Genomic DNA, 18,456 nt, shown 5'->3' with positions numbered 1-18,456 from the left:
TTCAAGATGATTATTTCACTTGTGTGAAATGCACAAAAGCACTGTACGCACTAATTTCATTATTTATTGCAGTACTGTATACAGTAACATTGTTATAATTTGTACATTGCATTATTTCACTATAAACAAAGGATGAAACCAAGAATATAATTTCTTCTTTCTATATTCTATAAATATTCTTTACTATATTCTTTAAAAAAACCCGCATTTTAATTCAAGTGTTCAGTGTTAACATATTCCCATGATTAGTATGGTGATTTCAGACTCATGATAGGATTCTAACAGATAAGCTTAGGTGTTGACGGTTATTCATGACTTATTTTACACAGTATTAACAACACCACACAATTTTATCAAAGGGATGTTTTATTAACTGCTTATATTTCGCTGATTTTCAACTCAGCATCATCAGAGCACAACACACTTGCACATGCAACAGTGAGTGAAACTATACAATTGCAATGGACAAAAGATCTAAAGTCCTATTTTTGGTGCCCTCTAACAGGGGGGACCAAAAAAAAAACAGCTATGCAGGAGTTTCTCTTAGGATAACAGCCAAAAATTTGGGAGCCTGTTATCCTAAGAGAACCTCCTGCATAGCTGGGTTTTTTTTTGTTAGAGGGTGCCAAAAATAGGACTTTTGTCCATTGCAATTGTATAGTTTTACTTACTCACTGGTGCGTGTACAATTGTGTTGTGCTCTGATGATGCCGAGTTGAAAATCAGTGAAATATAAGCAGTTAATAAAACATCTCTTTGATAAAATTATGTGATGTTGTTAATGCCGTGAAAAATAAGTCATGATAGGATTGTTTTAACAAAATCCAGTTGTAGGTCACGGACTGACTATATGTATGAAATATGTTGTTCCTTTCCAACAATTCAGGAATCACTGGGTTCCAAGGGGTAGTGGTTGCATAATATTATGAAGTCTTTGACTTCATGGTATATAACAAATAGCCTCTCCCGCTCAAATACCACCCTCGTGGTAAAACACACATTCACAAATGAGGCTCTGGTGACTGGGTATCAACAGTATAATCAAAACACCATCTACACAAGAGTAAATTCTTGTGTATAAAATGCGTGTCAGGATGCTGAAGTAGCAGTCCTATCACTAGAATAGGAATTCTGTGGAGTAACAACCTACAAGTCTCAGAGAATTTATACTTTGTTTTCAAGTCAGATAAATGCAGAAACTGGAAGAACCCCTTGGTAATATCTAAAGCTTGGAAAATAAGGGCACAACTGCCAGTGCAGTGTTAAAATACTATCAAACAGGAAAACTAGCATAGCTAAGAAAGGAGATGGAAAAATGTAGACTGAATTATTGGGGGTTAGTGAAGCAAGATGGAATGATACTAGTAGAATAAATTGTCCCAGTGGGAATGTATTTCTTTATTCAGGGATGCCTAAGATAACTGATGCACATCAATATGAAACTGGAATCATCATAAGCAAAAGATTTAGTCAAGCTGGATGGGAAACAATTTTAGAATGAATAACAGTAAATTTTAAAACAAAAGGCTAAGAGTTGTTGGAAGTTTTTACATACCATATCCTTACATACCCATAAGAATGTGTGCTTTGCATTATGGGATACTAAGGCAAGTGATGTGAGGTCATTAGCTTCCATATACAAGTTGCCTTAGTCCTGATAATATTTCAGGTGCAAACTTTGTTTGCTTACACTTGGATATAGGATTAAACCAAGTATATAATTTCTTGATATCTTTAATTTATAGGCTAAGAGTTGTTCAGTGCTATGACCCAACTGAGAATGCACCCTCTGAAGAAAGTCTTAGTCTTCTCGATAAAACTTATGATGACACATGGTAATGAGAGCATACTTCTCAACAGTGAATTCAATACTAAAGTTGGTACAAATAACAAGGGGCTTGAGAATGCAATGGGTAAACATGGTTTAGGAGAGAGAAATGTAAATAGTGAATTATTGGTAGAAATATGTGGTAAATATAACTTAGTAATAGTTGGCACAATCTTCCAGAGAATACATAATCATATGACAAAACACAGAATCATATATTTATAAGCAGAGAAAAATGTTATCAGATGTCCAAAATAAAAGACATTAGCTCAGATCACCACTGATAATTGGATCTAAATGTAAATAGTGAATTATTGGTAGAAATATGTGGTAAATATAACTTAGTAATAGTTGGCACAATCTTCCAGAGAATACATAATCATATGACAAAACACAGAATCATATATTTATAAGCAGAGAAAAATGTTATCAGATGTCCAAAATAAAAGACATTAGCTCAGATCACCACTGATAATTGAATCTATTCAGTAATATATTCAAAAAAATCATCAGGGGAAAATATTTAATACACGCAAATTTGATATTGTCCCAGGGGTCTGTTTTGTGGCCATTGTTATTTAATTTGTACATAAACGATATTGGAAAGGGCTTAAAGCTTAAATGGTGATATATAATTGTCTGCAGATGACGCAAAGTTGGAAAGAGTTATGAGAAGTAGAGCATATGTTGCAGCTTGGTAAAAGGGACCTAAATAGACTGTCTGAATGGGCGAATGTGTGGGAATGTCAATTTAATGATGCAAAGTGTAAAGTTTTAAAATTTGGGTAACAAATATGGGATGCAGAATATAGGACTGGTGAGGATATTTTGGAGGAGGTGGAGGAGATGAAGGATTTAGGGGTTGTGGTGGATAGGGACTTGAAATCTCTTGGACATTTTGTTAAAATTGTGAGGACAGTGGATTATTGAAATGATGCAGAGAACACTGACATGTAGAGTAAGAATGTTTTGATTCCATTGTACAAGACTTTGATCACACCACATTATGGATTACTGTGCACAGATTTGGTCACAAAGTTTTCAAAAGGATGATGAGATGTTGGAGAGGGTCCAGAGATGATCGACTAAGTTGGTTTCTGGAATGTAGAATATGAGGACAGGTTGAGAAAATGCAAATTATAGAACCTAGTGGAGAGAAGAAAGAGGAGAGATGATTGAGATGTATAAGTTGCTAAAAGATAATTACTAGGTTAGTGTGAATGATATTTTTCATAAAATATCTGGAGACAGGGAGAACAAGAGGCCATCCCTGAAGCTATATAAGGTGGGTGTGAGCAAGGGGTGAGAAGATTTTTTGCATGGAGAGTGACGTGAGATTGTACTGCCTAAGAGCGTGGTGAGTGCAGGGGCAGTGAATGCATTTAAGTCAAGATACGATGAGCTGTGCATGTGAGAGTGGGACCTCCCATGATGAGTCTCTTGACTCCATAGAGATCTGTTGATGATAATAATAAATTACAAAATACTAAAGTCTGTAACAAGTTTAAAATAAAGTTAAGGGAAAACAGGGATCGTAATTTTGATGGAGAAGGGAATATGAGGAATGATGATATATATAGGCTAAATGGAAAAAATTAAAAAAAAATTCCTTAATGATATAGCAGAACATGTTTTAGGATATGTTAAAAGAAAGAAAGAAGAATAGTTATTAATGCAAACTAGTGGATGAAAGGAAGACTTGAAGACTAGTGGATGAAAGGAAAAAAAAAAATAAAGCTGAAATTATGTGCAAGAGATACTCTCCAAAAGGCAAATGAACTTAAAGATATTTTAAATTTAAAAAAAAAAAAAAATATTAAGTGCTAGAAAAGATAAATGGCATTGATATGAAGAACTGGCATCAAAGGGACACAATTAGCTGCAGACAAGTATAATAGTAGTTATACAGTATTAAAGATTTTCTAGAGAAATCAAGCAAAAAAATGCCTAGTGAAGGATCTCAATGGGAAATTTATAGTGCGAGCTGAACAACTAGAAAGATAGAGACATTTCATTTAAATATAACAGCAGTAATAGAATACAGACAGAAATTTTAAAAAAATGGTAGTAGACGAATTAAAAATTCATACCAGTCCATCTAAATTGGAGATTAAAAAAAAAAAAAAAAAGGCTATTAACCCTGGAGGTCGCAGCTGATCTGACAGATACAAACAAATTGTTTAATATAAATATTCTTACACATATCCAGTGTATAACATGGAGGTCATGAGTAGCTGCACATGCATAAATAACGAGTGATATTCCACACTGTTTATGCAGTCAGTTTTGGTTTAACATGTGTTATGTAAAGGTGTGTGATATTTCATAGTAAATTGTATCTGAAAGATACTGCGACCTCCAATGTCAGTATAGTATTGGTTTAGTTTTTTTTTTTTTATTTACCACAGAAAATAGTTGGAAAAATATATCGATTGAATAATCCATCAATGTTGAAGAGATTCAGTGATTTTGTTACTCGAGTCCAATGATGAGAATGATAGATTCGAATGCAAAAGTGAAAGTGATAATTGATAGTAAATTGTATCTGAGATATACAGTGAACTCCGATGTCAGTATAGTACTGGTTTAGCTGTTTTTTTCTTTGTTCAATAATTTCTAGATTGTAACTGAAAATAAATAAACCATCATGTATTATATTTGGGGTGCTTAAGGGTCAAAGCTGTATAACTGAGAGGAGACCTCCACATAGCCTTTAAAGGAATGCAGAGAACCAACCAGGACTTCTCACCTAATGTCAAATCCTCACCTTCTCGTGGTACACCCTGTTGGTTATCTACCTGGATACTGAACGAACGAGGATGGGCTGGCAATTTGGGATTTAGCCCACCAAATTGTATTCTTATTGGCTTAAGCCAATATACAAAATGATGGTACAACATGACAAAATTTCATGCCGGCTGGGGCGTTGCCCAGTTAAACAAGGCCCCCGTTGTTTTCGCCAAGGAATCAGGGCGAAAAGCAAAAAGTCAGCTATGGAACAAATCTGAAAGCACACCCCAACTCAACATCAACAGAGTTAAAGATCAGTACTATCAACATAAGCCTGAATGGCAAAGAAATGGAGCTAGCTGAGGAATTAGATAAGTACCAGATTGACATAATAGGGGTGACTGAAATAAAAAAGACAAAAACTGGTGAGATCTTTCTGAGCAATAAATACAAAATGTTATATTCAGGAAATGACAATCAAGAGAAAGAAGGAGTAGCTATAGTATTCAACACAAAATACGAGGCTAATCTTCTTGAATGGCAGTCTCAAGTAGAGTGATATGGGAAAATATCAGAATGGGGAATTGGACAATGAGACTTATTTGTGCCTATGGTCCCACAGAAGGTTCTACTAAGGTAGAAGTGGAGGAATTTTTTGATGCTTTAGAAAAAGCAACTGACACAATGAAAAAGGAAAAGTTGGTCCTTGTTGGAGATCTAAATAGCAGAGTAGGGAATGATTGTCAGACATACAAAAATATTTTGGGAAAATTTGAGAAAAGAGCAAAGCTAATAATAATGGCAAATACCAGTTGGATTTCTGCTCAGGACATGGACTGGTTATTACTAACACCATGTTCCAACATAAAAATGTGCACAAATTCACATGGAGAGAAGGAATAAGAAAAGTCTCAATGACTATGTTATTGTTGATAGTGATGTTTTCTCCCTGGTGCAGGACACCAGAGTGTACAGAGGATTTGAAATTGGAAGCGATCACTATTTAATCTTGAGCAGGATAAAATTGAATTTCATATTATAAAGAATAACATGTAAGAAAGTTTTAAAGTGAATAAAAGTTGAGCAGCTCTCAGATGTGAACTGTAGACTAAAATACACAAACATGATTGAAGAAAAAAATGAAAGAGTTTGAGAACAGGAACCAAACCTTGGAGATTCAGTGGCAAGCCTTGAAGAAAACCCTGACTGATTCAGCCAGAGAGGCATGTGGTGAGATTGTCTGCAAGGATAGAAAAATTAGAACTCCATGGTGGACACAAAGTTAAAGAGGCAGTGAAGGAAAAGAAGAAAGCATATCAAAAGTTCCTGGCAAATAAGTCAGCTTTTGCTCTTAGAGAATACAGAGACAAATGTAAGAAAGCGAAACACTGTGTAAAACGAGCTAAACAAAAGTCATGGGAGGACTTTGGCAAGAGCATAGAAAATAAATATCAAGAAGGTGTAAGATATTCTGGAGGTTGTTGAAGAAGCTTAGAAATTATTATTATTATTTTTATTATTATAATTATTATTCGGGCCTCCATGGAGTCAAATGGAGAAAAAATGGAGTCAAAATGGAGGAAAGAGTGCTGTAAAAGGAGTTAGAAATGATAAAGGTGACATGAAAACAGGAGAAAAAAAAAATCCTTGAATTATGGAGCAATTACTTCGAAAAATTGCTAAATGAAATAAGCAGTGATAGCACAGTGGTAAAAAACACTCCACAGGAATACATATCCATACTTGAAGTAGAAAAAGCCATCAAAGGCCTGAAATGTGGAAAGGCAGCAGGAGTAGATGATATTCGACCAGAAATGCTGAAGTATGGTGGTATAAAAGTCTTACAGTGGCTGCACTGTATAGTTCAGAAAGTCTGGACAGAGAGATGAATTCCTGATGATTGCAGTAGAGCTCTCATAGTACCCATATATAAAAATAGAAATAAAATTGAATGTGAGAATTACAGAGGTATTTCTCTACTGAGTGTTCCTGGCAAGATCTATGCAAGTATACTTGAGAAACGGTCGAGAAGAATTGTGGAAGAAAACCTTGGTGAAGAACAAGCTGGATTCAGGCCAAATCGAGGCTGTCAGGATCAGATCTTCACTTTACGACAAATAGTTGAGAAAGCATGGGAATATAACAAAGATCTGTATTTAAATGAGGAAAGAGTGTTGTGTGGTGACTCGTTATTAAGATGAGTGATAGATGGGAGTTTAACTAAATCATACTTACCGGGTGCGAAATTTATGGATGTAAGTGAGAGTATTAGAGAGCAAAAACAGAGGGTGAAAGAATTGATAGTTGTGGCGGTTACAAATGAATTGAAAGGAGATAAAGTTTTCATGAGAGAGGACTTCAAAGTATTGTTAAAGGTAGAGAAAGAAAAGAGTGACAGAGTTAGGATGGTGAGTCTGTTGCCATGGTACAACAGAGAGGAGTTTAGAAGGAGGGCCATAATCGCAAATGACTTTATGCACAAGTTATGCAGACGGTGTGGTGTGGAATTTGTGGACGTGTGGAATGAGTTTGATGGGCGAAAGTATTTATACAAGATGGATGGCCTGCATTTGAATGGATTTGGTGTGCAGAGACTAAAAAGGTGTTGCTGAATGAAGTGAAAATGGATGTGCAGAACCAGGAAAACTAGAACTACCAAGGAGGAGGGGGGGGAAGTGGATATGCAGACATCAGTGAGACAGTTGAGTATATAATCTACCCGAGTCAATACTAAGGACAAGAAATCGGAATGGGATAGTTAGAATAACGCATCAAAATAGGGGTGGGACAAAGGGACCTCTGCATTTCATGTATACTATTATACATGAAATGCAGAATGTGGAGTATTAGGAACAAGAAGGAAGAATTTTTGGCCTTGATTGGCTCTTCCTGGCAACAGGTTATTGGCATTAGTGAAACATGGCTGACGGAAGATGATAGAGTTAGTGGGATAGAATGTGTAGATTATAGTGTGTTTAAGAGGGACAGAGAGAATAAAATCAAAGGGGGGGGTGTTATTGATGATAGCTGATAAACTGCAGCCAAAAAGAATTGAAGTTGTATCACAGGAAAGTGAAAGGAGCTCATTTGAGACTATTTGGTGATTGAGACTGGCAGAACAAAATATATAGTTGGGTCCTGCTATAGACCAGGTGATGGATTAGATGATGGAGATAGTATTCATAAACAAATTGATGAAATGAGTGGAAGGAGGGTAATTATTATGGGAATTTCAACTATGGTAACATTGATTGGAAGGAAGAGAGGAAGGAAATGGATTTTATTCAATTATTAAGGGATAACTATCTGAGACAGAAGGTAATTGAAAATACTAGGGGTGTGAGAGTGCTTGGCCTGGTAATAGCATCTCGGAATTTGACTGTAATGAATATGACCATGTTGTCACCTATTGATGAGATTGATCATAAGGTTGACCTGGGAGGTGGCTAAAGGTGTGGAATTTTCGATTAAGACAGGGTATATGTGGAATTACCGTGCTGGCAACTATGACAAGCTTAGGAGATTGCTTGGATCAGTGACATGGCATGTAAAACTGCAACGGCTGGATGTCGATAGAGCATGGGAAGTGGTCAAAGAGCATTTACAGGAGGTTCTGGCTGATTGTATACTTTGGGTCCAAATAGTAAAACAAGTAGGGGTTAAATGGATGACACCAATAAGCTTGAGCTGCAAAAAAAGAAACAACTGTGGAGGGAATAAAAGAGAAAGGTGACCTGCAGGCAAACATGAATGGTATAAAGTGCAGGCCAGAAGGGTAACGAGTGTGGAAAAAGAGCAAAAGCGGATTATGAAAGGAAACTAGCTATGCAAGCTAAAGAGAATCCCAAACAGTTCTTTCAATATGCTGCAAGCAAAAAAAAAAAACTGTAAGGAATGACGATGGTAAGAGGTCACTGAATCAGTCGATATAGTGGAATTACTGAGCGAGCACTTTGCAAGAGTATATCATCCAAGTGGTGACATTGAAAAAATGAAGGAACCATTAGTTTATATGGGAATTGTGATGAATGAAGTGGAGGTGAATAGTCTATTACAGAATCTTAATGTGAATACATCTGTGGGATTGGGTGGTATTCCGGCACGGATCTCACGTGAAGTGGCTAAAGAATTATCAGTGCCCTTGACCATGTTGTTTAAAGTCTCGGGTCTGGTTTAGTCCCGAAGGTGTGGAAAGAGGGGAAAATAGTTCCACTGCATAAAGGAGGATCAAAGACTACTGTTGCAAATTACCAATCGATCAGCATATCAGGAGTCGTTGTCAAGTTCTTGGAGAAAGTAGTCAAGGGAAAAATACAGGAACGGATTGATGAAAATGGGATACTGTATGGGAGACAGCATGGCTTTGTGAAGGGTAGATCATGCTTAAGTAACTTGCTCAAGTTTTATAACACAGTGACGGCTGAACTGGATAAGGGTAATGGGTTTACAGTGATACTGCTGGACCTGGCTAAGGCCCAGCAGTATCCAGATTCCATAAACTGCAACATGTGGGAATGAATATAGGGTTGGTGAGATGGATAGGTGGGTGGTTGATGGAGAGACATCAGAGAGTAGTTTATTCAGGAGTAGAGTCCAAAAGATGGCCTGTGACTAGTGGTGTGCCTCAGAGCACACCAATAATCACAGGTGTTCTAGAACTAGTGTTCTTGGGCCACTGCTGTTTAATTTGTTCATTAACGATATAGGGAAGGATCTAAGAGGAACAGTTCATTTGTTTGCTGATGATGCAAAGTTGGGTAGGGCAATAGTGAATGCAGAAGATGTCAAAATCTTGCAGGACGACTTGGATAGATTGGAGTTCTGGGCTAAGGAGAATGGATGTCAATTTAATGTGACAAAATGTAAGATTATGCATTCTGAGGTGAAAAGATTAGCAGCAGTATACCACATTGGTGGAACTGTACTCCAAGGGATTGATGAGACCAGGGACTTGGGAGTGTTGGTGGATAGGGAGATGAAGTTTAGGGGGCACATTGCAAAAGTGGCTAAATCAGCTCATCAACTCACCTGGTTGTAGAAAAATACTTTGATGAGCAGAGACAAGCAAGTTATTGTACCTCTGTACCGAGCCTTGATAAGACCTCATCTCGACTACTGTGCCCAGATTTGGTCACCTAGGCTTCTTCTTGATGGAGAGGAGGTGGAGAGGATCTAAAGGCGAGTGACCAAGATGATAGCAGGTCTATGGAATGAACCTTATGAGAACAGGTTGAAGATTTGTGGGATGCAGAAATTAGTTGATAGGTGGAAAAGGGAAGATATGATTGAGACATTCAAATTGCTAAAGGGTTTCTATAGGATTAATTCAGAGGATATTTTTGAGATCAGGACTGGTGGTCGGAGACCTAGGGGACACCTATGGAAGCTGGGCAAGAGTGTGGTTAGCAAGTGTGTTAGAGCTGGGTTCTTTACTTTTAGAGTGGTAAAGTGAAATAAGCTGTCTCGATGAGTCTAAGGACTCCCTGGAGTCGCACGTAATAATAATAATAAAATAATAATGTCTGCTATCTCCATAATTATTTATACTGCTGCTAGATCATGTTCCAGGACAGACAGCAGTGACACATACCAGAAAAATATCATGGAAAATAAAACTTTGGGTGATCTACACTCTTCAGATGATGTATCTTTAATTTCTTATAGACGTGCAGATATCCGAAGAAACTAACTAGAGGAATCACTGAAATTTGGTTTGAAAACTAATCCAAACAAAATGAAACAAATGTGAATCAAGCAACAACATCAAGTACAACTGAAAATGGAAAAAAAAAAAAAAAATGAAGAAAACTATTTCAAATTTTACCTATCTCAGCTATGTTTTATCTGAAGATGGAGGAGCATCTAGGTATGTTGATATAAGGATTTAAAAGACAAGAAGTGCATATGCTAAACTTAGTAAAGTATGGAAAATGAAAAATATCACAGACACAAAAATAAAAATATTTAATGCATGTATTAAATCAGTTATTTGTTATTTTATATGGATGCGAAATGTGATAGGTTTCAAATTAAATATAAAAAACTACACACATGCATAAACTGATGTCTGTGGAGTATATTTAAATTTGGTGCCCACAACTTATTACTAATGAAGACCTCTGGAATATAATAAATCAGCAAAAAAGTCAACCTGGAAATCAGAAAATGAAAATTTAGATGGATTGGACATACACTTAGGAAAGATCATCAAGATATCTGAATATACTTGTACTGTATATGTCTGTTTTCCGACATATTCAAAAACGAATATGTGTCTATTTTCCGTGTTTTTTTCCTACATGATTGTGTTATATCCAATTATTGAGTCATAAATCAAATTCCGCAGGCCTTGTAGATCCTCAAGCTTCAAATAAACAATCTTGAAATTTTTTGCACTAAAGGGTTTAGCAATGTAAGAGACCACTGCCTTCCCAAATATTACAAAAATGTCACCAATGGTAACAATTCACATATTGCTTCTACCCCATTTGGAGAGAAGAAAGAAATTTAAAATTTTTAAAAAAATGAAGGAAAAAATACATTTCTTAGAACTCACCTACCATTAATGAAATAAACAACACTTGTGCTTCACATTCAAAATATTGATATGGGTAAAATATTGAAGAAAAAGCCAGTGTATGTCAAATTTTTAATGCATTGGTGAATTTATGACATCTGGAAAAGAAGTTTCCTGTGATATTTATATATATAAATATTTACTGTTCACATTTATTTCACATATTTATTGTTAACATTCTTCAGTTGTCTGGTTTGTATAATGACCAAGCATCATTGCCACACTTTTAGCGCCCTACGAAATGTAATGTAAAAATATAATGTAAAACGTAAAAATTTTTATTATGTAAAAATTTCGATAATTAATAAACACCCTGCCACTTGTGTCTTTCCAACTACCCTGATACCAAACAGTCCCTGCTATTCTATAATGACCCAAGTTGACTACACTTTAGTTGTAAACTGTGGCTTCAACACAAAATTATTATGCGGTCACATTTCTTGGTAAAGATAGCTTTTTATAAAAAAAAAAAAAAAAAAAAAGCTATTCCTTACTCGTAATAAAATAATAATAATACACTAATCCCCATGTTGTAAGCATATAATACACATAGTACAACGCCCAAGATTGGCATGCTAATATTTCATTGAAATTCGATAAAACTGTTATACATAAATGAAACTAACATGCATGTTTAAAAAATACTTCTCAAGAGAAATTATCTCATAACAGGATAGAAAATTTTATATATATTCACATATGTAAAATTTATTTCAGATATGCAAAAAAAAAATTAACCAAAAATATCTATACAGATATATTTACCATCAACAACACAATCTTTCTCATATGACTACACTTGCCTCACCGCGGCAATCCCAACGACATCTACTGATAGAAAACTGCAAACTTAATTCCGATAAGAATTAAGAAGTTTTCGATAAGAACCGTTTAAGAAGGTCATTAGTAGCCAGACGATTAAAGGAGAACAGGACAGTAACAGGATTTTATATACGATATATATAAACAAAACATGATCTTACTTAATATATTATAAAGTGTTAAAGTCATTACATTTATTTTAATTTTTATATGCATTCTACCAACGAAAGTATATAATTTAGTGCCATTGATGGACAAACGGTTAGATAATCAGTAAACTCTACGCTGGAGACTAAACATAATAAATGTTTTTAAGTCATTTCAAGCCACAAAGAAGTATAGCACTGTGACTTGAAACCCGAATATGAAATTCATCTACATAAAGGCATTATCCATGCCTAAGAGGCGATTCATATCAGTTAACTTGTTGGATTGAGAACGAATATACTATCCTAATATGACCAATCAAACCGAATAATCGGAATTACTCCAATTCATGAATTTTCCGAAATTCATCACTCAAGTATAACTTTCCACTGCATGTCCTCTTTTAATATTAATTCATTATATCGAGAAATAAAAAGACAGGAAAAATCATCCAAGTATAAAGATCAGCTGGGACACACAAGTAAAAAGATGAAAATACATATTTCCTTTTGCTAGATGTCTGGTAACTAGTGGTGCAGACCAAACGCGTGCCCCCAACCCTCCCGCACCCACGCACAGACACGCACACACACACATACGTGTATATATATATATATATATATACACCACCCTTGTATATATATATATATATATATATATACAACTAACACTATCACCACGATTTTTTTTTTCTAAGTTGGTAGATATGTCGTAAGTATCCATGTGAAATTGCAAGTCATTCTATCAAGTAGTTTGTTTTCTACAGCTGTCTGAAGCAAATGTGTTGTCTGTATCCCTTGAAATGGATAAAATTGAGTATCGTGTGGTTATAAAATTCTTTGTTGAAGGTTTAAAGCCAAAAGAAACTCATTCGAAGTTCACAAACGTTTATGATCACTTTTCTCTTTCGTTTTCGACAATTAAGAAATGGACTGCCGAGTTTAAATGGCCGTCCAGATCCACGGGAAGGACGTCCAAAAAGTGTAACAACACCAGAAATCATTGATCAAGTACACGATGTGGTATTGGATGACTGGCGAGTCAAAGTGCGTGAAATTGCTGAGACTATAGGCATTTCAAAAGAACGTGTAGGATATATTTTGCATGAAGAATTGCAAATGAAAAAGCTTTGCGCAAAATGGGCCGTGCTTGCTCACAGCAGATCAAAAACGCACTCACATGAAAATCTCTGAACAGTGCTTGGAGCGTTTTAACAAGAATAAAACTGATTTTGCGCGTCGATTATTACTATGGATGAGACTTGGATTTACCATTACACACAGAATCCAAACAGCAGTCAAAACAGTGGATAGAAGCCGGTTGTTCAGCGCCAAAGAAGACAAAGTCAGTTCCATCAGCAAGAAAGGTCATGGCATCAGTGTTTTGGAATGCTAAAGGCATTTTGTTTATTAATTGTCTTGAAAAGGATAAAACAATGACTGGGGAAGATTATGCGAACTTTTAACCAGACTACACGAAAAAAATTCGTGAGAAAAGCTTGCAGAAGAAAAAATCACCTTTCATTAGGTCAATGTACTTGCTCACAAAGGTGTTTGGCAATGGGAAAATTAAGGGATCTATACTAGGAATTGTTAGAACATCCACCCTATTCCCCAGATTTAGCTCCCTCTGATTTCTCTCTCTTCCCAAAACTAAAACTCTTCATAGATGGTCTGCGTTTTTCTTCGAATCAAGAGTGATTGCAAGTGTAGAGAGAGTAATTTTCAGATCTTACTGAGTTATCCCGTCCCACTACAGGGACGGGATAATGGCGCTGAGTCATCGCTGGAATAAATGTATTAGTCTTAAGGGAGAAAAATAATGTTGAAAAATAAAAATAATTTTGAAATTATAAATTCGTTTTTTCATTGTTAGGGCGAGAACTTTTCAGACCACCCTCGTATTATCTTCATTCATTACATGTTATTATACCACCCTTTTTTTTCGCCTATCAACCAACTTATGCAATCTACAAAACCAAAATCTGTCCTCATAGGGAGAATTCCACAAATCACTCACCATCTTCGTCACTCACCTCTGGATCCGCTTCACAACTTTCTCGTCCCCAAGAAAATTCGGGTGATCAGATCTGAGCAAAATAATCCAGGCTTATAAAATTGAATGATAACGCCTTCATTAGTTTGTTACTGTGTTCTTAAATAACGAAGTAATCTAGTGAGCAACCCTGGCATCTTTAGTAATGTTATCTTTAAACTTCAACTCTCTATCTACTACCACCTCAAAATCCCTGGCTTCATTAATATCTTGGAGTGCACTCCCTTAATGTGGTACATGGCTTGTAATCTTTTGGGATACAAAATGCATAACTTTACGCTTTTCCACATTGGCATACATTGTTTTGCCCATGCTACCAGCCTATTTAAATCATCCTGCAAGTGCTCTACCTCACCCTGATTAACTATCACCTTAGATAACTTTGCATCATCAGTAAACACCTGAATGCTCTCATGAAATCATTTCCTACATCATTTATGTGCAAATTAAATAGCAGTTGTCTGAGCACAAGACCCTGCGGCACTCTACTAGTCACCTGCCTTCTCTTGGATTCTGCTGCTCCATATACTACTTTTTGGTATCTGTCCATCAGCCACCCTTTTATCCATATCGCCAGTTTCATATCGCTCCCTACTTGTTGCATTTTGCATAATAGAATTCCATGTTGTATCCTGTCAAACGTCTTTGCAAAATCCAGCAGTATTATCCTGTAGCCATTGTCTTTATCCAACCCAACTGTCACCATGTTATAAAAAGTTAACAGTCGTGACCTACCCTTCAAAAAACCATGTTGTGATTCTTATCCACCCATTCATTAATTCTCTTTTTGACCATCTTTTTCAGTACTTTTGCCATCACTCCTGAGATACTAATTGGTGAAAAGAAATATAAAAACGGTGGAAACTCACTTTACTTCATTGTCCTAACTTAAGCAGATTCGATGGTCCACATCTGCTTTTAAGTTAGGACAATTACAATCCTCCCCTTTATGGAAGACAGTAATTTTTAAATATGCTACTTATTCCTATCATTATATATATATATATATATATATATATATATATATATATATATATATATATATATGTATATATATATATAATGTCTTAAATTAAACAGCCTAGTCAAAGTCACCGTCGGTTTTACAGAACGTTCTCTTAAAATGCGAGCCGATGTTCAATCCAATCCCACAGCTGTATTTGTATTCAGATTCAGCAATATCCTAACTATTCATCAACTTTTGTTCTTGTCACCTATGCTATAACAATATCTTCACCTGGATGATATACCCTTGCAAAATGGTCACTCAGTAGCTCAATAATTTCGTCTGCCTTTCGCCATCTCTCTGCCATATGCACTCGTTAAGATTATCCTTTCAAAGTCATCTTCTGCCTACTTGCCATATAATGAAAAATTCTTTGTGATTTCCTTTCGCCTGCTCATCTAATTTTTTATAATCTGATTTTGTCTTCCTTACCATGCTGGTCATCTTTCTCCTTATATAACCTTCGCAACATTTTTTATTCTTTTTGTAGCTCATGTTTAATGATACTACTGTATTTATCCATCTAACTCCTATTCGATTTACCCTTCTGACCGTGGATATACTTATGTGACGTTGATTACTCAAGAAACCCCTTGACTATCTCCCATACACTATGAACATCCTTCCCTTTCCTAAGTGTATCATAATCACCTGTCTCTAGGTGATTATGTGTCTAGTTTCAAATATACTCCTTAACTGGAATTTCCAAGTTCTGCTACCTTTCAAGCCAAGCCTACATGATCACTTTCCCTAACTGGAAGTAATGTAACTAATGTAATGTTATGGGCATTTCTTCTGATCCTATAACCAGATCCAGAACTCTCGTAGCCTGAGTTCCCTCTGTCACATTCTACTTCAAGTAATTATCTCTCAATAAGTGTATAAATTCTATTTCCATCCTCCAATGTGATATTTTCTCCTTCAATCTCTCCTCGAAATTGAAGTTCCCCATAATAATTACTCTACTTGCACTTTCTAATCTGCTGATGCACATCTTCCACATCATTTTTCTGGCACACCCAGGCCTAATAGCAGTCAGCAATTTTTTTTATTTGTCCTATTTGGCTTCAATCTCACATCAGATTAATTCAAAAGAACTGCCATCTGCCTGACTGACTGACTCCTACTCTTTGTTGGCTGCAATTCATATGTTATCATTACCAATACCCAGTGCCGGATTACCAAATAGGCAGAGTAGGCACCGGCCTATGGGACCCGCGACAGCGGATCAAAATAATATTGATTTGATCTTGAAAGAAAATTACAATCGAGTTTTCTTAAATTGTTTCCAAAAGATAGAAAATATGAATCAATTCAAAGAAGCGAAACTTTATATTAAAGACTATAGAGAGAATACTATATTAATGTAATGTACCGATTAACAACTTAAAGTACACAAGCCATAGACATCAGGTTCACATTAGAGTTTGTCTCTTAAAAGTTCATTTTCTGTCAGCAGTCAGTAATTTGTGAGGAGGTCCCCCGACATTTCGACTGCCTAGGGGCCTCCACAGGGTTTAATCCGGCACTGCCAATACCCCACTCCTCTCCTGTTACTCTATCCTCTCTGAAAATAATAAATCCATCACTTTTAGTCAAGTTTCATTAAGCCTATAGCTTTTGGCAAGATTGCACTACCAATGCCAAACTCGTCCCTCTTAATTCCTGATGTTTCTAGCGTTAGTATGTAGAAACCGTAGCATCCTCTTAGGCTCCAACCACCTTTACATCCTGAACTGACTATCCTATTTGATATTGTTGCCTGAGAGACTACATGCTGCATTTTTTGTTCATTCATACACTCATTTGCTTCATGGGCGCGCGCGCGCACGCACGCACACACGTACACACACACACACACACACACACACACACACACACACACACACACACACACACACACACACACACACACACACACACACACACACACACAATCCGTCTGCAACCGCCCGAATTTCTTTAGTTTTCCTGATTTTGCACTTTTGCACTTTCAGTGAACAAAGCTCTTTCTCTAAACACAACTCCGAATCCATTTAAGTGCAGTCCATCATTATTGTACAAATCTTTCCATCCATCAAAGGCTACATTATTCCTTCTGTACAAATTACGTATTGATTCATTAACTATCATTGCATTCCTTCTCAGTTCGTCTTCATCATAGCGTGGTAGCAGGATTACCAACTTCATTCTCTCATTCTGCTTTTTCGTTTTTTCCAATAACTCATTCACATCCACCCTCATACAATACTTCTTACCTCTGAGGGCATTTATTCCAGCCAAACAAATCAATTCATTCCCCTTCTCTTTCTGCATTCTGACAACATTACTAATATTATTTTCTCATCAGGTAAAAAAGATTTATGTCTCGCTTTCGTGAAGTACTCCCCTTATCATAGAATTGCCGTCAAAAATTGTCTTCTTACGTTCTTTCTCTCATTTATTCTTAATTTTCCTTTTGGCTTCGGATGTTTTTTTCAATAGCTATATGCAAAAACACTAGAAATAGGAGAAAGAAGACTCATCTTGACTGCTCATTCCATGATCGTCCCATTCATGATCTAAAACTAAATTTCGAAATTAATTTATTTTTTCTGTATTGGATACAACAGTATCCTCTTCAATTTCGAGAAGAAATCATTATGGTTCTGAAAGAATACAATATGGCCTTTTTAGTGTTACCGATGACATATGTACTTTAAACTCTTATTATGATCGTAAACTACTGCGACTATGTAAAAATTTACAATTCAAATTGAGTGATGAATGTAGTAAGAAATGTTTCATTGATGGGATTTTAATGTATAAGGGAGTAAAAGTCTTAAGTTGTTTTTGAAAATCTAGTATGCTTCCCGTTGAAATATTATTGCTTCCTTAGCGCTAAGCTTTTTCTTCAGAGAATCTTATAAGATTGATTCTAGTTGTTGACTAAAGAATATTTTAAGCCTTTCTTCGTCTGATTCCCGAGTCGATCTCTGGCTTGGGCAAGTATATTTTTTTTCTTTCTTTTTTCTTTTTGTTTCTCTTCTTCTTCTCTCGGAAACTCATCAAACTGCCTCTCACAGCACAAGAAATTCGACCATACCCACACAGTTTCAGAAAATAATATAAAGTGTTAAGATCAGTAAATACATATTGACGACATTTATCTGCCATATTCTCCTCCCGGATACTTAAACTCATTGATGATGAACGAGCTGTCTGTAAATGGCTAAAGGTGGAGATCGAATGCCCTAGTCTTCGGAAGTTAATAGAGCTAAACGTCTTTACCTATCCCTTTGGAGAATAAAA

The 18,456-nt window shown here is 36.0% G+C and overlaps 1 protein-coding gene across 3 annotated transcripts in view; it reads right to left on the bottom strand.

The window, feature by feature from the left end:
• LOC150104193 (ras-related protein Rab-9A-like) overlaps window positions 1–18,456 on the bottom strand; it is a 240,211-nt gene that overhangs the window by 46,996 nt on the left and 174,759 nt on the right. Inside the window, exon 1 of one of the 3 annotated variants that reach the window (XM_090397301.1) lies at window positions 11,901–11,949. The exons of 1 other annotated variant lie outside the window; for it this stretch is intronic. The gene's annotated coding sequence lies outside the window, so the exon portion shown is untranslated. Of the gene's footprint in view, window positions 1–11,761; window positions 11,817–11,900; window positions 11,950–18,456 lie in introns of those variants that run through there. One more of the 3 variants, XM_090397304.1, reaches the window with a different exon arrangement.

Source organism: Typopeltis vanoorti, chromosome 8, assembly GCF_054136105.1.
Source record: "Typopeltis vanoorti isolate ZY-2024b chromosome 8, IOZ_Tvanoo_1.0, whole genome shotgun sequence".
NCBI lineage: Eukaryota > Metazoa > Arthropoda > Arachnida > Uropygi > Thelyphonidae > Typopeltis > Typopeltis vanoorti.
Note: the sequence above shows the minus strand (reverse complement) of the source record. Positions and strands in the feature narration are given on the sequence as shown.